At 39.3% G+C, this 27,804-nt stretch overlaps 1 protein-coding gene and 1 long non-coding RNA gene across 3 annotated transcripts in view; one reads left to right on the forward strand and one right to left on the reverse strand.

The window, feature by feature from the left end:
- HCN1 (hyperpolarization activated cyclic nucleotide gated potassium channel 1) overlaps positions 1 to 27,804 on the forward strand; it is a 338,266-nt gene that overhangs the window by 57,813 nt on the left and 252,649 nt on the right. The window lies entirely within an intron of this gene.
- Positions 18,326 to 24,170, reverse strand: LOC136389067 (uncharacterized). Its single transcript, XR_010748254.1, has 3 exons — positions 24,146 to 24,170; positions 22,696 to 22,757; positions 18,326 to 18,536 (listed from the first exon to the last, which is right to left on the reverse strand). It is a non-coding gene; the product is annotated as an uncharacterized lncRNA (long non-coding RNA).

A 27,804-nucleotide genomic window follows, 5' to 3' on the forward strand; every position in this document is an offset into this window, starting at 1 on the left:
CACAAGCCACGAAGAGATAAAGGGCAGATTAAGAGCTTAGTAAAGGGGAGATTATTCAGTTTGTAAAGGTGAAGGGTCCTAGGAACTTGAATGCTGTCAGTCCTAGTAATTTTCTTTTTAATCAAAGGGTGATGATCTTTGAAATCCTTAGATATTTAGGAAATAGTAAGTGAAAAGAGAACTACTGCTCTGTCATGGTTGTATCTGTTTATGAGAGTCAGTGTTGCGGGCAATGTAAAAATGTAGGGAAATGCATGATGTTTGTATAACAACTATGGCTTTGGAACCCCTACCTATAATATTTTATTGTTATTCCTCATTGACTATCCCCTCAACCTTCCTTATGTAGATTCCAGACCTATGGCAATGAACTAAATCCAGTTTGTGGCAGGAGAGAGGGCTGTGGTTCTGGTCTTCATGTACATCTACGGCGATTCCAAATGAATACGGTGTCTGGGACATTGCAGTGCTCTCCTAGAAATCAATATTAGATTTTTTTTAATGTCAACTTAGAGACAGATTTATAAACCAATTATGTTTAATAACAAGCATTAATGAGGAAATTTATTCCACAGGGAGCTGATTCAGATTGCAGTTTCAGATTTTGGTTCATTTTGGTTTAGATTAGAAACGGACTCTTGTGATAAATTGCCTACTTAATAATTACACAACACATATTGTAACTGCTGTCATTTTCTAGAAAACATATAGAATGCCAAGGATTGCTAGAAGCTAGCACCGTTGTTTTCCGAAAGCTGCCCTCTGTTAGGGCGTAGGGAGGCTCTCCCTTGCCCATCACATTGTATCTGTGTTTCTGTGCTGTGCCTCCGGGGTTGCCCAGCGAACCATACCCCTGTCTCACCAGTGTCACTTCATATTTGCACCCAACAACAACAACTCTTTGTGTTTTGTTTGTTTTTTGTTGTTGTTATTATTATTTTTTTTTAGTTTTACAATGCTTCATGGAGAATGCTTCTTTCTGCTTCTATAATTTTTCATGTGCCGCACCTCAAGTTTGCAAAGCCTTTCTTTTCTTGTGATTCCTTTAAAAATTAGGCAGAAACTTACTGCCAGAAAACATCCTACATTGCCAGGACCCTTCCTTTGAACAGTTCCATGGGCTTTGCTTGCTTTCGTTCTTGCTGATAGCTTGGTCGCTGATGGTTGCTTCTATGCATTTTCCCTTTTCTGTTGATGGACATAAATGTCTATGGGGAAGAGTCAGTGTCAACCTTTGTTGACCCTCCTTGTGCTCTAGGAGCTGTCTGAGCACGCCTATCCACTAAATGCATGGCACTCCTCCATGTCCTAAATCCATTAACTAATGGCTAGGGGACGTTCGTTCTTCACTCCTAAGCATTACTTGAGTAGTTTCTATTTGTAGATATTGAACATGAGAATACAAAGCAGACCTTGGCGTCTGGATTACCTAGCTGCACGGAAGGTGAGCAGAGGAGTGCATGCCATGAGCTGTGAAGGACAAGCAGCCTATCAGGATAGTTCTGAACCCCCAGAACCCAGGTAGAAAGGCAGTGCGTTTGGAGGTAGAGACAGGAATTTGTCCTAGTGGTGGACTCAGTAAGGTGTCAGTGAGGCATTGTTGGCAGGAGATTTCCACTTCAGAATGTGGCAGTGTGGAGGAGGTTAGAGACCACGAAGGATGGAGCTAGTGATAACCAGGGGAGGGTTACCACTCATGGCATATTTTACATACTGCCAGGTGTGAAGTAGTCTACCTTTTTAGATATCTAAAAAGAGGTTTATCTTTGCCAGGTATTCTTGGCTTTGAAATGTTTCTATCAAATAATAAAATAACAGGCCACAGGTGAAGTCAATTTTGTAATGCTTTATAATGTAAATATCTATCATGTTTGATCTAATCAACATTATATTAATGCAATATTACTATAACGATATTATTATTGATGCAATCATAGTTGAGATGTATATTTCTCACCACCAAAAACATGGTGGTGTGAATTGCATCCCATACTATTTATGTGTGTTCATTAAAATTTGTGCCTTATATTTTCTATTTAAGGAGAAACCCTTCAAGTGAGTTGTTTATGACTAAAACTTAAGAGAAGAGTCATAAAGTTTAAATAAAATGAGATACATGGAAATTACTTTAAATCCTTAAATTGGTGTATGCCTGTTAAATATAAGATCCATGATACCAATTTTCTCCCATTAGCACACCTACTGAAACTATCATTATGACTTGTGTGTGTGTTAATATTTGAGCAGGCCAATATTGTTTCTGCTAAACACCACTAGGTGTCCTCTATTGGTTATGTTACTTACTGTAGGGTTCCAAAATACCAAAACTGTCTTCTTGGAAATTATTCATTTATACTCTTTCAGAACCACCCAGTTGCTTGGCTATTAATGTCTAGATACTGTAGATAACTATGAATATTCATATATGTAAAAATTATTTGTCTTTACCTATACTTTCTCCTCAGGTGAAACAAATAGTTTGTTAGATTCCTTCTCCAAAGAATCATTTTTTATTCTGAGAGAATTATTTTCAGTATTATACTGTGTGTTTTGTAAACTATTTTAGCAGATAGCCAGCAGTCTTAAGGTACAGTGTGATGAGTTTTAATTGTGTAGGGGAAGTTAAGTCAAGACAATTAAGAAGAGATTAAGAAATAGTGTGCGGGTGTATGTATGTGTGTGTTAGAAGCGAGATACATAATGTTATGAAAGTTCTTTGGTCAGCGCCCTAAAGCAGATCGGGATAATCCCAGGGCTTTTCACGTGGAAATCTTAGTTAAATGACAAAGTAATAAGATCAGATTTGAAACGTTCAGGCCACTATTTTCAGATTAAAATGTTAAACTTTCTTAATGCCTTGTCATTGGCCTAGCCTGTGTTTCTGTTTCGCATGTTTTTATATATGATACTTCCATGGCTATATGTTGAAAACAACCAGACTTGCATCCCACGTTTCAAAGTTATGTAATCCCATGCCTCAAAATACTCATGGAGGCTGATATTTCTAGAAAGACATCTCTTGAGCTCTTTGAGCTCATTATGTTCACTCCCCCCCTCAAATCTCCTTTGCTGTCTTGTATTATGTTGCTCAAGTCAGCAACTGAAGAGGCATCCTTGACTTCTCTTTCTTTTTTTAAATTGAATTTATTGGGGTCGCTGGTCAATAAAATTAGTTTTTCAGTGTACAATTCTATAATATATCATCTTTCTATTACTTTGTGTGGAGGCACCCAATGTCAAGTCTCCTTCCACCAACTTACACTTGACCCCGTCTACCCTTCCCAACTCCCAAAGTCCTACTGCTTTCACTTCTTGAGTGTGACACACCCCTGGTACTTGTCAGTCCTCTCTGTCACCATCCTAGTCCATGGCATCTCCTGTCACATCTCATTTACATGTTCATAATAGACTCATTACTAGATTTTAAAATTCACCCTTGCTTGTCTTCCCAGGGCCTCAGAAGGGATATATATATATATATATTTTTTTTTTGTATTTTTCTGAAGCTGGGAATGGGGAGAGACAGTCAGACAGACTCCTGCATGCGCCCGCCCGGGATCCACCCGGCACGCCCACCAGGGGCGACGCTCTGCCCACCAGGGGGCGTCGCTCTGCCACGACCAGAGCCACTCTAGCGCCTGGGGCAGAGGCCAAGGAGCCATCCCCAGTGCCCGGGTCATCTTTGCTCCAATGGAGCCTTGGCTGCGGGAGGGGAAGAGAGAGACAGAGAGGAAGGAGGGGGGGGGTGGAGAAGCAAATGGGCGCTTCTCCTATGTGCCCTGGCCAAGAATCGAACCTGGTTTCCCCGCATGCCAGGCCGACGCTCTACTGCTGAGCCAACCGGCCAGGGCCAGAAGGGATATTTTTTGAAGAGCAGATGTTGCCATGTCATCTACCTGCTGCAAATATTTCTGCAACTTTTCATTACCATTGGGGCGAATTCCAGAGTTTAAGGCCCTTCTGAGTCTTTCCTACTTCCACAGGGAAAACCACTGCTTGCTTGTTCTTTTCTTTAACTCTGCTAAACCTCTTTAGGATTGCCGTTTTAAGGCCTTTACATGGGTTGTTCATTTATCCTAGAATATTGTTCCTTCAGCCAACCTCAAGTTATTTATCACATTTTCTCCCTTTGACTTTAACTGAAGCTTCCTCAGGGTTGGATTAACTAATTTCTCAGATGCTATTAGTTCCACCTGTAATATGCTAGCTTTGTAACGTTAATCACTTTTGTAATGTCTTTTCCACCACGCCTTTCCAATTATATATTAACTCCAGGAGGGCAGAGGTCACATATATTTCTTGCATTTTCAGCACCTAGCATAGTGTGTCTGGAGAACCATGGGGCACAAGAGTACTTGCTAAAGGAGTTAAATTATGCCATTAAGAGAATTGCAATTTTTTAGTAAAAGTGAACATGTGAACATACAGATAAAAACAGCAGGGTGTCTTGAACTCCATATTAAACATATTTATGGTAAAGAAAGCAAGAGAGAAGATGTATTATGAGAATGTAGTAGAGGGTAGAAGACAGGTTCTAAAGAAAGCATACTGAACATAGTTATTTTGAAAACTATGTTTGAAAGTATATTTCCTGGCTCTGAACAGCTGGCTCAGTGGTAGAGCATCAGCCTGGCATGTGGATGTTCTGGGTTTGATTCCCAGTCAAGGAACACAGGAGAAGTGACCATCTACTTCTCCTCCTCCCCCTTCTCTCTCTCTCTTCCCCTCCTGCAGCAATGGCTCATTGGTTCAAGTGCATCAGTCCTGGGCTCTGAGGATGGCTCCATGTAGCCTGCACTTCAGGTGCTAGATACATTGGTTGCAAGCATGGCACCCCAGGTGGGCAGAGCATCGGCCCTAGACAGGGTTACCGTATGGATCCCTGTCTCCCCTCCTCTCACTTGGAAAAGAAGAAAGAGGAGAAGATGAAGAAGAAGAGGAGAAGGAGGAGGAAGAGGAGGAGGGGGAAGAGGAAGAGGAAGAAGAAAAGAAAGTATATGTCCTTGAAAGTGGATAAGCCTGAGAAATATTCCAAGAGAAATTAGAAATCATGGATAAAATCAATCAAGTTCCTCATTTATCAATGGGAATGATAATTTTCTGCCCAAACTCACAGAATTGTTTTGAGGCTTAATAAGATGTTATTGTTATATGTATATACTTTGAAGCCATAAATTTATAGAAATGTAAGTTATTATCATAAAAGTTTCCACTAGTTTAAAAAATGAAAAATCTCAACAGAATTTAAATCTTTTCCTTTGAGCGTTCTTACTTCTTTTTCAAATATTGGAAGTATTCCACATGTTATTATGTATTATTTCTGCCCAAAATATACCAAGTGCAAAATTGAAGCAACAAACAAATCAGGCGAAATTTAGGACAACATGCCTTCAGCCTCACATCTACCTGGAACCGGTCGCTTGGTTGGTCCTGTATACTGGGTGCACCAGCCTACAAACAGGGGAGGTGTGACGAGACATGACATCACCTGCCAATGGTTCAGTGGTGCCCAAGAATTTATGTTGTTACAATGAGGTGAAATTAAACTCATCTCTGAAGGAAATGGTGGGTATGCTTAAATAATCATGGAGGTAGGGGTGGGGATGTGGGTTTCTTTTCATCAGCTTCTAACAAATCAGTCTTTCATTTTAGTTAGAGACAAAAGTGTTTATTTTTATTTAAAAATTTGTTTTTATTTATTCAGTTTTTAGAGAGGAGAGAGAGACAGAGAGAGAGACAGACAGACAGAGAAAGGGGGGAGGGGAAGAGCAGGAAGCATCAACTCCCATATGTGCCTTGACCAGACAAGTACAGGGTTTCAATCTCAAAACCTCAGCATTCCAGGTTGACACTTTATCCACTGCGCCACCACAGGTCAGGCAAAAGTGTTTATTTTAAAATTAATTTGAAGTATTTTGAGAAACAAAATACTTCATTGGGCAAAGCATAGTTATTGAAATGTATCAGAAGTTGTCACAGAAACTGTTTTATAAGTCTTTATAAATGTTATGAGTCTGACCTGTGGTGGCGCAGTGGGAAAAGCATCAACCTGGAATGCTGAGGTCACTGGTTCGAAACCCCAGGCTTGTCCGATCAAGGCACATATGAGAAGCAACTCCTATGAGTTGATGCTTCCCGCAACAACTTTCCTCAACAACTCCCCACCTTTCTCTCTCTCTCGATCCTCTTTCTGAAATCAATAAATAAAAAATGTAAAAAATAACTGTTATGAAAGCTCAAAAATAAATGAAATTAGAACCCTTCAGTTACACTGGGTGAGGACCGAGAAAGACCTACTTGGACTTCTCTTTTTGTCTTGCTGATGCAGGCACTTCAGGTTTTGTGTGCGAGGGTTGCTGTCTCAGTGTGAAAAGGAGATACATTTGGTCAGTTATATAATTCTGGTGGCTATTTTGAGTTAAATCTGTCATGTAGGCCATTTTTTTTCAAGAGAGTCACAATCTTCTTATTACGTCTTAAAGTGAAAGTAGACCTTGAGGAAGTATTAAACTTGTTCCAGGGTTCCAGATCACTTAAAGCAGTTGGGAAATAAGTGAACAGTAGCTATTTTGATGTAATCCTTTTTGTCAGGAGGGGTTCTCCATGAAGACTGGTCATCAGTGGAATGTTTGCAATCATGCTAATTATCTCATGTGTTGTTTTTTTGTTTGTTTGTTTTTTTTGCTGTTACTCTTGTGGGGATGAGTTGGGTGAACATATACAATAAAGGAAATTCAGCTAAATTGGAGCGAGAGTCAGAACTACCTTCTGCAAGTCATTTCCAGACACTTTTCTCTCATTTAAAAAATGTGGCTGATGGCTTTTACGTGGATTATATGGTTATTTTAATAATCAAAAAAAGACGTTCATTTCCAGTGCTTTGTAAACTCTAAAAGTGAAAAAGTCTAGCAAGCATATTAATGTAAGAAGGAATGAGACAGTCAAATTATTTTACTGACTTTTATTCAGAGAATTTCTCAAAGGATGAAACCTTCATCTTCCTCCATGTTCTGGATCATACCAGAGAGTAAAAGATAGAATTTGGACTGTGATAATGGGTGCTTTCAAATTTAGAATCCAAGCATTATGACTACCTAATGGGTATCTAACAGTCATATCTGGGGAATCGACTAACTTCATGGAAGTTACACTGAGTCAGTATGGGAATCAGTTCTCCATGGTGTGAATAGGCTCATCTCCATGTCACTGAAGAGAAGGACAATGCCTAGGACACCTCCTTCCAGTTGACCCGCCATGAATCATAAGCATTGGCATTTCCAGATTTTAATAATGTTGTACAATAAAAATGGCTTCCCATTTTTATCTGAAATTCACAAAAATGCAACCTTAGACTGTCCTAGCCTGGTGGAGGGTTACTCCTCCTCTTCTCCCCAGCGTATTTTTGTTAGAAAAGCCAAATAGCGTTATAATGACAAAACTTACCCAAAAATTGCTAATACATTTGTTAGGAAAGTTATTTAAGACCTTCTAGATTTAGAATATTTAAGGCTCATATAACTTATTGACTTTAGAAAGATAATAGAACATGTTTGGATTCCCAAGGTTGTGTATGTGTTCACTTTCCTGACTTGGAAGGTCAGGGGGCGGGGGTGATGTGCTTGAAAGTTCTAAGTGGCTAGTTTTCTGTTCTCAGACATTTCTTGGGAATTGTAACATCAATGACTAAAATTTCACCATTGAAAAATGACTCACATATGTGTTAAGGCTTTCACAGTTTCCAAAGTATCTTAGAGAACTTCAAATATCCTTTAAGCCATTACTGGGATGAATAGCATATCAGCAGGCTCTTGGTTGACAGGCAGTGAGAGTAATCCTCAAATGGTTGAGAGTAATTTCCTATGCAGATGAGATAAGTATATGAGTCAGTGCGAGGTGCATTTGTGTCAGGGAGACATCCCACCAGGACAGGAGAAGTTTAGTTGGGCTGCAGAGGAGACAGCAAGACACAAACAAGTGATAAAAATAATATTTCACAGTTTTGTTGGAGTCTTTCCCTTCCCTGTTGCCAAACTACCAGTATTTGCCTAATGTCAAAGATGAATGTTTTAATGTTTCTAAGTGTTCTTGCTGGGAATTATACCAACTAAATTATTCTTCCCCCTTTCCATTTAGTTGAATTGTTATTTCAGCTATTCCAAAAATCTCCAGTGTCTTCAAATTAGACCACTCTGTGGCTCCAGATGAAGAAAATTTCATTTAGCACATCTAGAAAAATGCTGCTGTGTTTGAAATAATTCTGTCTAGTAGCACATTTTTAAAAAATATAATTCTGTGTATTCAGTTAAACAGTACACATATAATTATAGACTATTCTAAATAAAAATAAGAGTCTAGGTAGTTATTTTCCTGACTTCTCAATTGCAAACTTCATATCTTTATACTGTTATCATCAAATATACTATTTATTATATATTAATGGCCCACCCACCAGATGTTGAGCGCTGTGCTGCATATAGAAATAGACGATGACTAATGAAGAACCACGGCTAAAAGATTTTGTAATCTAGTGGAGGAGTTAAAAACAATCATATATGTTTCTGTATTTTAGAAATCCTTGCACAGAAGATTTCGAGAATGATTTTAAGACTCCATCTCGGTGGGATCCATCATCTGCTAATGGAGCAGGAGAGGGGGAGGTCTTGGGCCAGATATTTACCCACTTTTGATTAGTCAGTTGAAACAGAAAGGGCTATTTAATCCTGTGGCTTTTTACTAAAATGTGAAATTTCCTGAGTTTTACAAATGGAAAAATTAACTTTATTAGAAATAATATTAATACCTTGTTGAGGTTGCCATATGAAACATTTTCCATTCATTCCAATCATACAGATTTATGAGTGATTCTTTTTTTTAATTTATGTTTATTTTTAGTGAGAGGAGGAGAGGTAGAGACAGACTCCCACATGTGCCTGACTGGGATCCACTTGGAAATCCCACTAGAAGACAATGCTTTGCCCATCTGGAGTCATTGTTCCATTGCTTAGCAACCAAGCTCTTCTTAGTGCCTAATGTGGAGAGCATGGAGCCTTCCTCAGCTCCAGGGGCCAACTTGCTTGAACCAGTCAAGCCATAGCTGCAGGAGGGAGGGAGAGAGAAGAAGGGGGGGGGTGGAGAAGCAGATGGTCATTTCTCCTGTGTGCCCTGACCAGGAATCGAACTCAGGATTTCCACACACTGGGCCAACACTCTACCACAGAACCAACCAGCCAGGGCCTCTGAGTGATTCTTAAATGTTGAAAGCCTATTAGGAAGAAGGACAAATATGTTGAAATTTCATAGACAGTATTGCACACTCTACAACTAGTGAGAGAACTGAACAAACAAGGACCCATGTCTCTTTTGCTTGCTCCTTCACCCTATAGTATGGATGCTCGTGCCTGAGACATTTAACCAGACAATGTGTTATCACAGTCTGGACAATCTCTATCAGAGATCAAGAAACCAAGCTGCATTTAGGGACATGAGTCCCCAACAGCAAATCAGTCATTCTGTTGTTATGAAAACTTCTCCATTTGAAGTGCTTGAACTGTCTCCACATTTTGCACATATCACTAATTGTCCTTGTGTCTCCTGTTTTGAGTCACACCTAACCCTGGTGGCGGTTACCACATTGCTGTAGCTTTTTCTGAAGAATCATGTGTGGATTCAGTCCCCTCGCAGAAACAATGCGCTTTCCACTAGACGCTGTTCTCAAATGTCCCTTCACTGATATCACTGTTCATTAATGTGGCTTTTACTGTGGTTGTTACTCTTGTCCAGAGAAGCGGCAGGCAGTGAAATTACCCAGAATCTCAGATTAGGTGACTATACTTATTCTTCAAAGAGGTGAAAGGTCCTCTATCCCTGGCTCTGGTCACATCCCTCAGGAGGCCAGTGCCTTGCCCTGCTTCCTGAGAAAGCAAGGGCCTGCCCATACTGAGTTTATCACCTTTAACTTTATGGAAGTAGCAAAAGTTCCCTGTCCTCATTTTCTATCCTATTTATCGATAGATTTTCTAACAAAGAGAATCAGAAAATAACTATTAGTCACTTTTTTACAACTGTGGAAAACAAAAGATGTCTCTTTTCAGGAGACACAAACACACACACCCCACAGAGCCTTAGTTTAGGGCCATACGTCTGTGTAATTACTCCTTCAGCTGATGGATGGGGTCTTGGTCTTGGGGGTGAATAAACCAGTGTGACCCCTGATTGGAAATCCATTGATCTTATCTATTCATTAATTGCAACATCATTTTATATCTCCCTTCCAAATAGGGTAGAATTTGTATGAATAAAATAAAATTGATTAATGCAATGACTATATTCAAAATAGAATGCTTCTAAGTTGGCAAAATGACTTACTCAACTTGCAAGACCAAACATTGTCAGATTATTTTCCTTGTACCTAACATAAATCTTCAGATGATGGTTGATATTATTAATTTATCTTCCTTGACATGGGAAGTAAAAGCTTCAGGTTAAAAAATACAATTTAAATGTAATAAAATTTTACAATTATTGTATAAACATTTTCCAAATTATGCTATTAAAATTTCCCTAAAGGGAAAACATAATTTAAGCAATTTTTTCCCCAAAGCAAACACTCAGAATAGTTTCCTCACAGTTAAGTCATGAAAGCATGTTACACTGCAAACCTGGGGTTGCAAAACAAAATTAAGATGTCATTAAATCTGTGAGTGGGTCTTCTTAGAGTGTCTTCCTTCTGCTCTAAGAGTTTTTAGGGACCTCTTTCAACATTCCCCAGTGTCTTGTCTGTGAGTTGTTAATGGTTTTATGGAGAAAAGGTCTTGCTTTTGTTTTTCAGTGTTGAAAGTGTTATCATTGGCCCACGATATCTCAGTAGCTTCTCACAGAGAAGTTCTATATATTGGTCCTACTGTATATCCATCGGAGGTAGGCTAGAGGTCCCCTCACACCCGGATGTGAACTGACTTAGCAGCAGTTCCACCTTGACCTTGCCAGTCATTTTCACAGGGAATAGAAAGCACTATAGGGTCCTGATGAGCAACTAAATGATCTGACCCAAAGTGATGTATGTTACTTTTTATAACTCTTTGGCCAAAATTTGTCACACGATCTTACCCAGCCTGAAGAAAGTCAAGAAGGGCCTGGCCTGTGGTGGTGCAGTGGATTATTTGTTCACTTGGAATGCTGAGGCTGCCAGTTTGGAACCCTGGGCTTGCCCAGTCAAGGCACATACAAGATGCAACTCCTATGAGTTGATGCTTCCTGCTCCTTCCCCATATTTTTCTCTATCTTCTCTCTAAAATCAATAAATAAAGTTCTTAACAAAATGTCAAGAAGAGTGATCCTACCATGTTCCTGGGAGGCAAAGAGCTAAAGCTATTGCTTAATAGCTCTACCTCAGGAGTTGTAATAGCTGGGAGGTGGAGATAGGGTGTGTCTGGATGCAGTCAGTACCAAGGTAGCCTGTAGCTAACTTGCATTCAACTTGTATCTATTCAAAATAAAATCATGGACCTGCTTGATATTTAATTGGATTTTTGCATGAATATTTTTGGTCTTGGACAAACCATAGTGGTGCTACCAGATGGCATCCTTCCTAAGTTCACAAAATGTTTAGAAAGCTGATGGACATGTCTTGAGGCATGAGAGAGAACTGGTGTTTACTCCGGGTGACTACCTCAGAGACGCTTCTTGGGTGTATCAATTATAAAACCATCTTTATTTTACTTAGTTTTTCTAAGTGAACTCATCCTTAGTGGGAATTAAAATCACTGTTAATGGAAGTACCAATTTCAAGCTTCAAAAGATCAGATTTAGGTGAATTTAATAATTTATTAAATGTAGATAGATATTTGCATAATTTAATTTCCTATACTCCACACTAAAATGAATTACAATGCTTAAATTGTTGACCTTTGCCCAATCCAATCGAGAACAATAAGTGTTATGAATATAGTATGATATAAGGAGAATAATTCTTTTTTGCAAGGAAAATTAATTATACTTGAAATCTTGAGGACACTTGAAATGCAAACATTACACAACCTGATCTTAAGTCTGACTCATACTATTCTATTTTCCTTAGAATGTATTACTTGTGTTTGGACTTCATTTTTCAAACAATTCAGACTTTAAAAGTACTTAAAAATCAATTACAATTCTTAGATTGTAGGTAAATATTACTACCACTGTTATAAATTTAATTATTTTTTAACTCTATGCTTTGTTCCAATTTATTGAACCTTGTTTAATGGCTTAGAATAGGTCTAGCTTGGTGAATGTTTTATATGCACTCAAAAAAATGTGTTTTCTGCTGTTACGGTCTGTAGTGTTTTGTAATTGTCAATCAGGACAATTAACAGTGTTACGCAGTTGTTTAGTCTTACTGATTTTGTAACTGCTTGTTCTGGCTGTTCTTGAGATAGGGATATTAAAAAATGCAGTCCGATAATTTTATTATTCCTCCTTTTTAGTGCTATTCATTTTCACTATGTGCACTTTGAAACTATGCTGTACACTGTTTTATCCTTTTGGTAGATAGCTCTCATAAAACATCCTTTTTAAATCTCTTTATGTACTTTAACGTTAATATAGCTACTCCATCTTTATTTAGTTAATATGTGTATGGTATAGCTTTCCATGCTTTATTGTCGACCTGTGTGTTTATTTTGAAGTGGGTAGCACGTAGACAGCCTATGGTTGAATCTTGCTTTTATCTGTTTATCGAATCTGACAATCTCTAATTTAAACCATTTGCATTCATTGTTTTGAATGGCTATGGTTGGGTTTAAATCTACCATTTTGATGTTGTTTTCTAGTTATCCCATGTGTGTTTTATTATTGTTTTCCAAGTTTCATGCCTCCTTTTATATTAATTTCATATTTTCTATGAATCTATTTTATCTTCACTATTGAATTAGTAACTATGTCTGAATTTTTCCCCAATGCTTACTCTAAGGGTTATCATATTCCTCTTTATCAAAGTCAACATTAAAATGTTATTACACAATTTGATATATCGAATAATGAATTTAAAATTATTTTATTTCCATTTTCCCGTTGCTGGCATTTGTGCTGTTGTTACCATACAATTCACTGTATTTGTTATAAATGCCAAAATATATAGTGAGTATTTTGGCTTTCAAAGGGTAACTGTCTTTTAAAGTACATATTTTTAGAGAGTTAAAAAATGCTTGTTATACGTGTTGCTGTTGCTTTCCATTTCTTTGTGTAGATCCAAATTCCCTTTTGGTATCATTTTCCTTCTGTCTCCCTTTAACATTCTTTGTAGGGCTAGTGTGCGGCTGATGAATTCTTGCAGCTTTTGTATGTCTGACTTGTCATAATTTTCTCTTGATTTTTGAAAAGTATTTTTGCTGTATGCAGGATTCCAGGAAGACATTTTTCTCTTAGTACTGCAAAGATGTTACCTGATTTCCTTCTGCCTGCATTGCTTTTGGTGGATGAGAGGTCGGATAGCATTCTTTTCTTTGTTCACTGTATATAGTATGACTTTTTCTCTGTCTGCTTTTAAGATTTTTTTTTTATCATAGCTTTTCAACCATTTGATTTTTATGTGTCCTGTGCGGTTTTCTTCATGTTTCTTCTACTTGGAGTGTATCTGAGTGCCTTGATCATGGGTTGTAGTTTTCATGAAACTTGTGAAAATGCTCACTTTTATTCCTTCATATATTTTCTTTTGTATCAGCACTTTCAGCTGATTCTTCCCTGGGCCTTTGTTGCGACTTCTCGTGCACGTGCAGATCAGTACTACAGTCATGGGGGCCCCTCTGCTGGTCTTGGGGCTTCCTCTCCATGCAGCTCTTCGACTTGGTATCTTGCTTTACAAATCCCAGCCCACATGACCTCCCATGTCTACACTCTGGCTCTCAGCTCTGCGAGGTTGCTGAGCTTGGTTTGTGTTCCTGTCTCTGCTCTGTGCCCTCTCTAGCAGGGGGCAGGTGCAAAGTTAGCGCTCCCCTTATGTGCTCCTCTTCCTTTAGGGATCATTATTCTGTGCTCCCTGGACTCCCACATCTAAAAACCATTGTTTCATGTAGTTTGTTGAGTGTTCAGTTCTAAAGCAATAGGAGAAGCCTGACCCCTGCTCTTCCGTTATGGTCACAATCAGAATGCTATGCCCTGTTTCAAAATAATCATATTTTATAGAGAGATCTTTCATTTCAGAGAAGTGTGGGGTATAATTTGAAGCAGTAAGGTCATCATAATTTTTGCAATGTAAATGGTATAACAACATAGATTGCATTATGTTATGGATGTAGCAAAACTGTGATCTATGGCGCAATTTGTTTTCTGCACTTCGGTTAGTATCAAAGAACCAGGCAAACAAAATTAGTGTGTACATCACAGAAAGTTTTTCACAGAAAAAGTAAAGATCATTAAAGTGACCTTGCCTACTTAATAGCATGCTTAACTAGCCATGATTTGGCTTAAATTATAGCCCCTTAAATTTCAACAACTGTAGTCTGTGAAATCCTGCCTTCTACAACAGGGACTCCCAGAGCTAAGGAGAGCTTCACCAGTCAGTTCACTCGGTATGGGCATGCCCCTTTCTGGACAAAGGATTCCAAAAATAATTCTTGGCTGCACTACAAAGTAACACCTGGGTTCAGCATGTTATCTTGGACAGTCTGGAAAAGGCTCATGGAAAGTCAAGCCTATTTTTTATGAGAATATGAAACATATTCAGGGAACCTAGAGCCTCTTTTATTCAGGCAAATACTAACAATTTTATTATGATAGAGTAACAATGCATTGTATTTACCTCTCAGCGCTTTTAGAAGGAAGTAGCAGGAGGCAATATGGCAGTCCAGGTTAATTTTTTTTTTTCATGTCAGTTTTCACGTGATACATTTTTTTTTTTTGTATCTTTCTGAAGTTGGAAACGAGGAGGCAGTCAGACAGACTCCTGCATGCGCCCGACCGGGATCCACCCGGCATGCCCACCAGGGGGCGACGCTCTGCCCATCTGGTACATTGCTCTGTTGCAACCAGAGCCATTCTAGCTCCTGAAGCAGAGGCCACAGAGCCATCCTCAGTGCCCGGGCCAACTTTGCTCCAATGGAGCCTTGGCTGCGGGAGGGGAAGAGAGAGACAGAGAGGAAGGAGAGGGGGAAGGGTGGAGAAGCTTCTCCTGTGTGCCCTGGCCGGAAATCAAACCCGGAACTCCTGCACGCCAGGCCGATGCTCTACCACTGAGCCAACCAGCCAGGGCTTTCACGTGATACTTTTAAAACAAAATTTTTTATTGTGTTTTCATTTCTGCTACCAATAACAGTTTTCAAAACAAATAGAGTTATGGCTAATTTTTAACCTCATTCTCTTAATACTGAGGGGAAGTAGTTCTACTCTCAACCAAAGTTGAGTCAATACAGGAATACTTTAGAATAACACGTACTCAGTAAGGGTAGTGAGTATATTTTAAAATTGTGTAGTAAGGAAAAGGAATAATCAGGACAGTGTTTTTAGGGACCTAGGTTGACACATAGCCACACTTTTTTGTGCCCCTTTATAGGGAAACAAATGATGAATCCATCTGAAGAGTTAAAGTATATGAGAGTTCTGCCTGACCAGGCAGTTGGTACAGTGGATAGAGAGTTGGCCTGGGATTCTGAGGATCCAGGTTTGAAACCCTGAGGTCGCAGGCTTGAGCACAGGCTCATCGGGCTTCAACACGGGCTCACCAGCTTGAGTGCAGGGTTCCTGGCTTAAGTGTGGGATCATAGACATGACCCCATGGTTGCTGGCTTGAGCCCAGGGTCACTGACTTGAGCAAGGGGTCACTCACTGTGCTATAGCCTCCCTTGCCCCGGTCCAGGCACATATAACAAAGCAATCAATTAATAACTAAGGTGCTGCAACGAAGAATTGATGCTTCTCATCTCTCTCCCATCCTGTGTGTCAGTCCCTGTTTCTGTCTCTGTCTCTTTCTTGCTAAAAGAAAGAAAAGAGAAAAGAAAAGAAAATTAAAATATATATATATACAGTATTCTGCTCTTGTCTCCAGGCTAGATTATACCTGCAACTTAAAGACTTCACAGTGAACACATATATTCACTACCCAGATTTTTTTAACATTCTCCTAAATTTGCTGTGTGACATTTATCTGACTAATCATCAATCAGATTTTTTCTTCCCTGCATTTCACAGACCAAAATCTGCCTCTTTTAGATATTTTAGTTTACATCAGATGTTCAATATTTAAGTTCTCAGTATTATATATATACTATGACATACAAAGTACTTTGTTTTATATAATAGTTACATAGCATAACAAGAATAAAATGACTAGGTAATATAAAAGATAGTATGGGCATTAAACAACCTTGAGAAATTGTACAACACTTCCTAATGACAATGATTCCATCATGATTGTGTTTATTCAGTGACTATCATATGCCTTTTAATGCCTCTAGCTCTTAAATTTTTATTCATTTTTCTGATCAAATTATTCAAACTATCCTGAGATTTGATACTATTCTTCACTTCCTCCCTCTGCTCTTGGTTCCCTCAGCTCTGTAGAGAAGAGGTCCAGTTGGGTGATTGCAAATAGCTTCTCTGGGCTGGTCATTTCTTGATCCTTGTTCTCCTCTTCCCAATGAGCCAGGTTTTTGATAGTCTGTGAGCACCTACGTGTCATGAAAAATGCTCATGAACATTAAGGGGACACTTACTTTTCAGGTTTTCTTTTTTATGTTGTTGTTTCCTAAGTTCACCTCCAGGTATTCTCTACCTTGAGATTATAGGGCCAAAAGTTATCTCACAAAGAGAAGTATAAAGTACCAAATGTGAAAACACAAGACTGGCATTTTATTGCATATATATGCTAAAGATGTTCTGGTGCTTCTTATAGACTGAAGTGCCCAGGAAGCTGCTAGTTTTCCAAATCTGTAATCTGGTGGCAGTCCATTTGCTATTCAGTTTGCCTCTATACTTGTATAGGTTTCATAGATAAATTATGATACATTTATTTTTATTTTTATTTTTTTATTAATTTTAATGCAATGACATTGATAAATCAGGGTACATATGTTGAGAGAAAACATCTCCAGATTATTTTGACATTTGATTATGCTGTATACCCCTCACCCAAAGTCAAATTGTCTTCCATCACCTTCTATCTGGTTTTCTTTGTGCCCCTCCCCTCCCCCACCCCCTCTCTCCTTCCTCGCCCCATCCCCTCCCACCCCCCGTTATCATCATATTCTTGTTCATGTCTTTGAGTCTCATTTTTATGTCCCATCTATCTATGGATTCATATAGTTCTTAGTTTTTTCTGATTTACTTATTTCACTCCGTATAATGTTATCAAGGTCCATCCATGTTATTGTAAATGATCCGATGTCATCATTTCTTATGGCTGAGTAGTATTCCATAGTATATATGTACCAAAGCTTTTTAATCCACTCATCCTCTGACGGACACTTGGGCTGTTTCCAGATTTTCGCTATTGTGAACAATGCTGCCACAAACATGGGGGTACATTTCTCCTTTTGGAGCAGTTCTATGGTGTTCTTGGGGTATATTCCTAAAAGTGGGATAGCTGGGTCAAAAGGCAGTTCGATTTTCAATTTTTTGAGGAATCTCTATACTGTTTTCCACAGTGGCTGCACCAGTCTGCATTCCCACCAGCAGTGCAGGAGGGTTCCCTTTTCTCCACATCCTCACCAGCACTTATTCTGTGTTGTTTTGTTGATGAGCGCCATTCTGACTGGTGTGAGGTGATATCTCATTGTGGTTTTAATTTGCATAAAATATGATACATTTAACAGTACCTAACATTTCACAAATAAACTGAGAATATTACTAACACTTTGCTTGTTAATGATTTATGAAACTGTGGAGTTATAATTCTTTTAAGAAATACCATATTTGGGATTATGTTATAACATTACTCTATAACACAAATTTATGGGTAATGGCTATTGGTAATCTATATTACCTCTTCTGTCACTCAGAATAAATGTAATTTTCCCCTGTCACGCTCATTTTTATCTAAACTTAAACATTATGTTAATAAATAAAAACACACATGGGAGCTGTATCTTGTCTTGACTCTGTACCTTAAATCAGTGGTTCCTAGATTTTTATCCCATAAACAAAGAATTTCTGTTCTTCTTACGGCATGAGTGTGGTAAAAAGTGAATGTGTTAGCTCCTTATTTGACGATAAAGGACTTAAAAAATCCTGCCTATACTGTTTATTAGAATTTTGTGTCACTGGACATGTAAGAGGGACCATCAGTAGAAAACTTCTGCTTGCAGAGATCAGTGGGAAACTCACCATGGCTGTGCCTGGCTCACAGAGAAGCATGTGGAGTGATGGCTCAATTTAAAGCAAGTGCAGAGAGCATCGTGCGTCCAGTGTCAGGACGCAAACCCATCACATGCGTTCCTTCACATCCTGATTACTGTGGGAGAGCAGTGAGACGTGTAACTTTAGCTGTGAAGCCTTCTCGTGACTCGGAATGAAGGAGGGCTGAATTTACTGGTTCTACATTTCAGTGTCAGTTACCAAAAAGACACCTGTCACAGAGAGAGGAAGAACAAGACGAAATCAGAAATACTAGTCACAGTGCTGTAGTCCTCACTGCCCGAAGGCAGTCATCTTACGCAGCATCAGCTCTTCAGTGTTTGACTTTGAGAAATATATTTGGTGTAGAAGTGTAGACAAATGAATGAACCCAGATTTTCACACATTTAATCCTTCCTATGACGTTGCTTTACCTTTTTTTTATTTTTCCAAATTGGATCTAGTAACTCCTCTGAATCTTGATGAAAACCTTTCAATGACTTTTAATCAAGTCTAAATTTCTTAGGTTGACCATCAGCACCCTGCACGATCCGGGCCCTGCTCACCGCTCCACACTCAGCTGCTGCAACTCCCCTTCTTTGCAGGCCGTTCATGGACTTTGTTAAATTCCACTTTCTTCCTTAGTCCTCTGTTAGGAAGTTTTGCATTGGTTGCATTCTTTGTCTCCCGAAACTCTGCTGGGATGCTCCCTTCTCAGAGAGGTATTTCCTGAACACCATTGGTGATGTCACACCCTCTCCACTCACCTTCGCACTGGGATGGCTCTGTCCTTCTCGACACTCAGAGTGGTTTTGATTATATGTTTTCTGGTTTGTTGCTCTGCATTTAGAGTAAGAAACTTACTGTCCCGTATTAGTCTAGAATTCCCAGTGTTTACACAGCACCTGACACACGGTGAATGCTCAGTGGACATGGCAGAAGGATGCTTTCTGGGAGCAGCCACAGCTGCTTGTGGTATTTCAGTGATTTCTGCATCAATATTCGGAACTATGGGTCTAGAGAGTCATGTCATTATTTTCAACAAAGAAGCATTATTAGATGTTTATTTGCCTTTGACATGAGTAGTCTTTTGCAATTATCATAAAATTGGTAAGTGGCAGCATTGTGATGGACGCATGATTAGGTTGAAATTTTGTTTCTGCTTCTTTTGAGCTCTGCAACCTTGCAAAGCCTCCATTTCCCTGTCTGTATCCTAGGGGTCATAGATAGCACATGGGAACGTTAGAAATGTGGGAAGCGCTAGCCTATCCATACAGAGCCCAGGACAGGGCCTGAACACAGTGCCCAGCACACAGAAGGAATTCTAGGAATCACAAATATAAAATTTTTCCCTGTATTGTTCCAAAATTTTCTTCTTTTTGCTGGAAATATGTGTTGTATGTAAACAAGGTCAGAGAGATAATTCTACAGAGGAATTGAAATAATGGCCTAATGTACTGAAATATTTACATATCACATTTAGGTGTACGTAATGAAGTAATTCATTTCACAAAGTTCACAAAGGCTTATGTAGCTCAATGTAATTTTGCAGTTTTATTTTATTGGCATTGCATTAGTATATTTTACGAATGTGTTATTGATGGGTGCTTTTTTCCTACCCTTTTATGCTTCCAAGAATCAGTAGTTTTGGCTTTTTAAAAAACATTTTCTCCTTCCTAGCTGCGTGTTCTGCATTCCCTGATTTTAGAGGTAAAAACATTAATTAGATCTCTGCACATTTTTCCATTTCGTGCCTAATTAAGACCAGAAGCACCGTGGAGGTGAAGACACACCGCCCTGTACTACATGCGGGCGCTGGGTGGCCAGAGGGTGCTGGTGGGAGGTGTTAGGAAAATACGAGCTAAGGGAGCCTGGGAACTGGGTGGTCTCCCTTGTGTCTGCACCTGCTGTAGCAGAAGGTGCATCCTCCCTAAGCATGTTATATAACACTCGCATACAACCCAGGACCTCAAATAGATCCAGCATTTCCATGAGGAAAACCAAGGACAACACTTTCGTCAGGAGAGTGAGCATGTGATCCCAGTCATTTCTGGGCAGCACAGGCTCCTGGCAAGAAGTGGCCTACTTCCTCCCGAGCTGACTCACAGCCTCGTCACCACAGTGGGCCTGAGACGTCATCCCACAGCGTGTCCCCACCTACCTGCTTCGGGAAACGCAAGAGACCAGACTGCCATGTGCTTCCTGTCCCCGTGTGGTCCCTGCACCCACTGCTAAGACTTCCTCTCTGGCCCCTTCATAGCCCCTGTGCCCCCCACTGGGCCCTGTGGGGCTAGAGATCTCTGCGAGGAAGTGCCTTTGACCTCTAACTCCCCTTTAAGCATCTGTTCACTGTCCCAGCCCCTCCCATCCCAGCCCATCGCTTACTTGACTGCGTTTTCCCACTGTGCCCAATATGCTGGCTCTATTTCAAAACAGATCTGGAATCTGACCATTTCTAATTAGTTCCACTTTTACCATCTGTTTCAAGCGACCATTGTCCCACCTGGGTTATTGTAACACCTCCTCAGTGATTTCCTAACTTCGACCCTCGTGCCCTTTGGGCTGATTTTTTCACATTGCTGCCAGAGCATTCCTTTGGACACCTAAGTCAAATAAGGTCACCTCCTGGCTCCCAACTGCCCAATGGCTGCAGTCCCGTGAAAAGGCCCACCATGTCCTACATTATCTGACTCCCCGGTTGCTCCTGTAATCTCATCTCTGCTGCCCTGTCTTGCGCTACTTCCCTCGAGACACACTGTCTCCCTGCTGTACCAAGAACTTTGCCAATAATGCCCTCGGCTCGTGGCTTTTGCACCAGTTTCTTCCCCTTTATCTAGAATGGTTTTGTTTTCCACCTGATATTCTCTCATCTGTCACTCCTTTTAGATCTCTACTCGAAAGTCAAGTTACCAGTGAGTGCTTCCGTGGCGACCCTACATAAGACAGTGACCTTCTCCCCTACTGTTCTCTGTCTGCCCTGCTGCTCTGTTTTATTTTTTCTTCGTAACACTCATCACAATCTCAATATGTTATACATTTGTTTGCCATGCTTCCCCCAGAATGAAAGCTCTGTGAAAAATGAGACCTTGGTTTACTTATTATTTTGTCCTCCACCCAGAACAATGTCTACAACTTACTAGTTTTATATTCATTATTTATTGAGTGTTTAAATTACCTCATCACTCTTTAGAATTAGAATAGGATGAAAGTTTCACTTCAATCACTGGATGTTTCTCCTACATGCAAAGGGGAGCTCCCTTTGTCTACTTCCAAGTGAAATACTAGAGGATGGGAAGGAAATGAATGTGGGATAGTAATATTATAGTATTTAAGATTAAAGGTGTTGGTGAATCTCCTGTCTATGTCAAGGTATAAACTATTCGTTAAAGCTTAGAATTTATGTAACCTATTTGTTAAAGTTTAGAATTTTAGAGATAAAGGTGATCTTAGGGAAACTTAGACACAAAGAGGCCAAGTGAACTTGTCCAAAACAACGGAACTAACCGGGTGAGGTTGCGTTTCAGCCTCATTGTTCTCTGTTCAGGATTTGTTCATTGAACAATGAATATTTACGGAGTACATACTCAAGGTTTGCTGTGGTCAAAGAGATAGATAGATACAGGATCTCCTCTGATTAATGGTGTAGAAGATACAGATTAAAAATATTAAAGTTAAACAGATACATTCTTGGACTGTGTACCCTGATGGAGGAAATAGCATTTACAAAGTGCTCTATTTAAGAGAGGAGACTGACCTAATCTGAAGAATAAAGTAAGTCTTCCCTGGGAATGTGTGATCAGGACAGGAATGGCGTTTTGAGTGATGAGAAAGGGTTAGCAAGAAGAAGAGGAGGAGGGATGTATTCCTGCAGAAAGGCTAGACATTTCTCCCTGGCAGGAGCAAGAAGGAGCCAGAGTTATCATCTCTCTGAAGGCAGGCTGAATTGAGCTCTGATGATGAATTATGGTTGTTCTGTTGATCACTTATGACACAGATCTCGAGGACTTTATAAGGTCATGCACAATGTCTTCTGATCTGCTCTTTTAATATCAGACATTTTGGTTTTGCCATTAGCCGAAAAACTTAACCTCTTGTTTGTGTTCATGGCCTAATTTTCACTTTCTCTTACTTTCTTTCAAAGAGCACCATCCTGACAATCCAGTTCTTGGGAGCTCACGCATTCTCAAACAGCTAACTTCCTATTTTTATTGCTGAATCATCCAATCAGGCTTAATTGTCACTCTCTCTCCAGCTGGTTCTGTCCCTTTGCAGAAGAAATTTTGCTACAGGTGCATTTTTTAAAATTAGGAAAGTGTGAGTGCCTAAATATGGACACATCTAGATTTCAGTGGTGAATTCTGGAAGGAAAAAAACATGATTACTATGTTTTACCTTTCATCATGGTGATTAAGACATGTTGAACCATCCTATCACAGGCTGACCCATAATACTCACTGAAAAAATTAAAAAAAAAAAATTCCTTGACTGGATAGCTCTGTTAATTAGAGCATTCTATCAAAGCACAGAGGTTGACAGTTCAGTTCCCAGTTGAGGCACATAGAGGAGCAGATTGATGTTCCTGTCTCTCTCCCTTCCCCTCTTTCTCAAAAATCAATAAGTAATAAAAAATTAAAGTAAGTTTTTACGTGGTTTTTAATTTTTGATTATTTCCTGTCTTTTTAACATTTTAGGTGAGTTCAAAATTGAGTCACACAATCTTTTCCCAAAGGAAGTGTGCTTTGAAATAAAAACAACTAAGAAAATGGAGTTTTTAAATTGATGAGAAATCATTTTAATTTGCCCTCTCTTATTCATGAAAGACTAGATTTCCAAATACATTTATTGTTTCAAAGTTGAAAGGGAGATGATTAACCTATTTAAGGAAATGGCCTGACTGGTGGTGACTCAGAGGGTAAGGCAACGACCTGGAACGTTGAGCTCACCAGTTCAAGACTCTTGGCTTGCCTGATCTAGGTACATATGAGAAGCAACTGCGAGTTAGTGCTTCCCACCCCTCCCTCTCCCTGCCTTTCTCTCTGTCTCACTCTCTCTTTCTGAAATCAATAAACAAAAATCTAAAAAGAATGATCCTCTGAGAAAAAAAAAGCTTATAATTCCTACCATATGGAAGTCTTTGGATGAATGTTAAGAAAAATAAGAATTTACACGAATGTAAAGTTTCTAAAATATTTTCTTCTATGTACTTTAAGAAACAGAATTTATTGTAGTGTACTTTATTGATAGTCTATAATTAGTCCTCATTAGTGAATTATACATTAATTAATAAAACATTTTTATCTGCTCAATTTATTTAAATATTAACATTCAAATATTTATATTAGGTTAATCTGCTCAGAAAAATTTCACTTACACTATACCAGATGATATATTTTGCCTCATGTGTATCAAATCAAAGATTCATATTTTTTGATATGTAACATATTATGGGCTCAACATCTGCACTTATATGACAATCAAAATGTTTCTAGAAAACTTCATTCATCAAATATTTAATTTCCTCCTTTATGTATTCATATTTACGTAACTACAAATAACTCTCGCTCAGTTATCTCGTATTTCAAATTTGATTTATAAGGTTAAAATTAATGGAGAAAGAGAAGGTAAACTTAATATAGCATATACAGATACTGTGCTAGCATATCAGTTATTTGATTATATCAAATAATCCACACAATAACTACAATGATAGGTATTATTTACTCCTTTCACAGGTGAGGAAACTCGGGTTCAGAGAAACTAAGAGACCGGAACGGCATAGAAATCAGTGAAAATGTTCTCTCAATAAAAAATGTCCATGCTGAACAGGTTGTAAGTTTTGTACCTGTGTAATAGCACTCCACTGGCCCTGCCTGCCTGCACCTGCAGGCATCCGGACACCTTCCTCTGGTCGTAGGAGTACTACAGAAGAGCAGAGTTTAATTCAGAGTGGTGCACGAGGTGAAATAAGGCAAACAGGAGGAATCGAGGACTTCTATTTTCAGCTTTGTCACTATCTCAGTAAATGAGCTCAGAAAAACATTTAACCTTTTGGAACCCAAGTTTCTCCTTCTTAGGGAAAAAAAATAAAAGAAGTAAAACAATTATGAGATTTACCTAACAGGGTTTTTCTGATCTTTAAACATTGTGATTTTAAGGTTCCTGGAATAAAGGTTGCTGGAAGGAAGAGCTCTTTAAATAAATAATTAGGATGATCTTAAGTCCCCTTTTCAGGTTGGAGAATTCTTTTCTAGTTACAAAGGTAATGGACACATTGCTTACCTTTCTCGGTTTCTTTCCTCAAACCAGAAGCAGCGTTTGGGTTGAGAAGAAAGTTGCTGAAAAAGAAACTGGTTTCTAGTCTACTTCTGTCAGTAATGTGCTGTGTGACCTTGGTTAAGTTATTTAATCTGAGACCTCAGTTTCTTCATCTGAATAATCAGGGATTGGTGGTCTCTGTTGCCTTATTTCAATTTGAAATAACATCAACGTGTTCCAGTCTCCTAGACTGAATAAAGCTGGGCACATCACATATGCTCAATGAATAATAGGTTGAATGATTGAAAGAATAGATCATTGCACTGCCTTCCTTTGCTTCACTACATGAGGCTCTGTAGAGGTGTCAGGTAGAGAAACTACAAGGATCCCTGGGAGAGCACAGTACTGGGAAGTGGTAGGGGATGTTTGAGGGAAATAAATGCTTTTCTCTTACTGTGCTCGTATGTGAGGGTTGGGTTTCTGGAAATCTGCTGAAATTGATGTGGTCATCTACTGTGCAGAGTTGTTTCTGAGCCTGACCCTCTTTTGACTGCAAGATGTGATTCACACAGCAGAGAATTAGCCTTAGTGTGGTAATCATGCAGGGATGGTTTGATTTTCTCACATCACTGAGTCCTTTAGTGATCTCCAAAGTTTTCTCAGTCTGGTGTTCTCTAAACTTTTTATTTTGAGATAAGTTTTTATTTTATAGAAGAGTTGTAAAGAGAGTAGATAGCATTCCTCTGTCATTTTCACCCCAATTGCCCTAATGTTAACATTTTATATAACTACGGTACCCTTTTCAAAAGTAAGGGGCATTTCACTACCTTGCACATTGCTATGAGACTATTAACTAACAGACTTTCTTTAGATTTGACCAGTTTTTCATCTCCTTTTCATATTTTAGCATCCCAGGACACCACATTTAGTCATCATATCTCCTTAGAGATATGTGTTCTTTGTGACAGTGACACTTTGAGGAGTCCTGGTCAGGTAGTTTGTAGAATTATTTTTTGGAAGCTTTCTCATGATTAGACTTGGATTATGGCTAAAGTGAAGTGTTCTTTTCATCATCCATGTCTTATTGGGGTACGTGACACCAACGTGACTTATCATTGGTGATGTTGACTTTGATCACTTTAGTGAAGGTGGTGTTTGCCGGAATTTCTCCACTGTGAAGTTATTATGTTTTCCTTGTCCATACTCTGTTCATTAGAATAAAGTCACTATGTACAAGCTGTATTCAAGGGGAAGGAAATTGACCTCTACCACCTGAAGGGAGGAGTATCACTAAATTTTTGGCCTTGAGTTGAAGTCACCACATTAATTAATAAGTGATTTTGAGGAGAGAGTTAGGCTTTGTGACTATCCTGGTTAGCCTCAGAGTCTGTTCCACTCATTTCATCAGTTCAGTGGAGTTTGACTGCAGCTACAGTGCTATGGTTTCTAGTGGAGATTTCTCTCATCTTCTAGATTTCTTATTTGAAATTCTTCCCTGTGGACAATGTACCCCTTCTCTTATTATTTGCTTATTTAGCCATTAGTTTGCATCAGTATGGACTCATCAATATTTATTTTATTCTTTGGATTTCAATCCAATACTGTTCTTATTTATTTTGTTGCTCAGATTTTTCCAACAATAGTCAATTCTTTTAGGTTGGTTCCTGTGACCTTTTGATGTGTCCTCAAACTTTCTTTTTCTTGTGTTACTTCCTCGCACTGTGTTATTAATGTTAATGTTCCTGATTAACTTTGCATTTTCCTTCTCTGGCCTATGAAACTGCAGTTTCTTCAGACAGCCCCAGCTATTCTTATTGGAATGGTACTTAGAAATTAACATCTGGCACCTTACTGCTGCTGAGGTGTCTCTGCCCCGAGGGCCTCCTAGCAGTGGGAGCAGTTCCCACCTAGGTCAGTGTCTTGTAGGAAACCGCTTCTGAAGAGGCTTGCTCTCCACTTCTCATCATTTTTCCCTTAAAGACTTTAATATGCCTGATTGTAAGTTCCCCAATTTTCTATCACTTTTTAAAACCAATAAAATGTTAAAATTATTTTTAAAGCCAGTATCAGCAAGGAATAAGATATCAGAACAACTTAAATAATAATGATTTTTTGATTGCCCCCTAAATTACTTTTCTGAGTTTCAGACTTACATGCTCAACCTCTTGCTGAATTTTCCTATGTGAACATTTGCAATGGTATTTCCAAGTCAGTGCATTAAAGGTGCTCTTCACATAATCTGAGAGAGGTCCCTTCTCCTGATCCTGTATCCTAACAGTGACACTGCGCACTCAGTCGTTTCAGGTAGACTCTTCGTCAGATCACTCTTTCAATCAATAACTACGTCCCGCTGATGTTACTTTCTAAATTTATCTGATGTTCTTTCTTTTCTTTTCCTTCTTGTCTTGCTCTAGCCGAGAAGTTTATTGCCTTTCAGTGGTTGAATTGCACCTGTTTCTTTTTTTTTTTTATAAATAAATTTTTATTACTTTTAATGGGGTGACATCAATAAATCAGGGTACATATATTCAAAGAAAACACGTCCAGGCCATCCTGTCATTCAATTATGTTGCATACCCATCACCCAAAGCCAGATTGTCCTCCGTCACCCTCTATTCAGCCCTCTCCACACCTCTCCTCCTCCCCTCCCCCCCCCCTCTTCTCCCACACTCCATAACCACCACACTCCTGTCCGTGTCTCCTAGTCCCGCCCTCATGTCCCACCAATGCATGGAACCATGCAGTTCCCGGTCTTCTCTGATCCACCCACTTCACTCCATATAATGTTATCAAGATCCCACCACCTTGTTGTAAATGATCCGATGTCATCATTTCTTATGGCTGAATAGTATACCATGGTGTACACATGCCACATCTTCTTTATCCAGTCATATATATATAAAAGAGTGGTGCGCTTAACATGTTCACCAAGTCCAAGGTGGCACCATCACCAGGCCAAATCCCTGAAAAATGCAACCCAAACCCAGTTCAGTCTGTTAGGAGCTGTCACAAGGAGCAGGAGTCCAGGAAAAGTCCACACCCAGGAAAAGTCCGCATGGCACTGGAATTGTTGTCACAATTCTATACTTTGCAGCTCACGTCCACCAAGGCTTGTGCACCCAAGCACATGATCACAGCCACTCCTGTGAAGAAGAGGTGGAAACCACAGCAACAGCCCCTGTGGGCAGGCACCGGCAATGCACAATCCCAAAAGCCCTAGGCAGCAACAAAAGAGGGGGTGGCAGG

The sequence above is a fragment of the Saccopteryx leptura genome, chromosome 1, assembly GCF_036850995.1.
Source record: "Saccopteryx leptura isolate mSacLep1 chromosome 1, mSacLep1_pri_phased_curated, whole genome shotgun sequence".
In the NCBI taxonomy this organism is placed as follows: domain Eukaryota; kingdom Metazoa; phylum Chordata; class Mammalia; order Chiroptera; family Emballonuridae; genus Saccopteryx; species Saccopteryx leptura.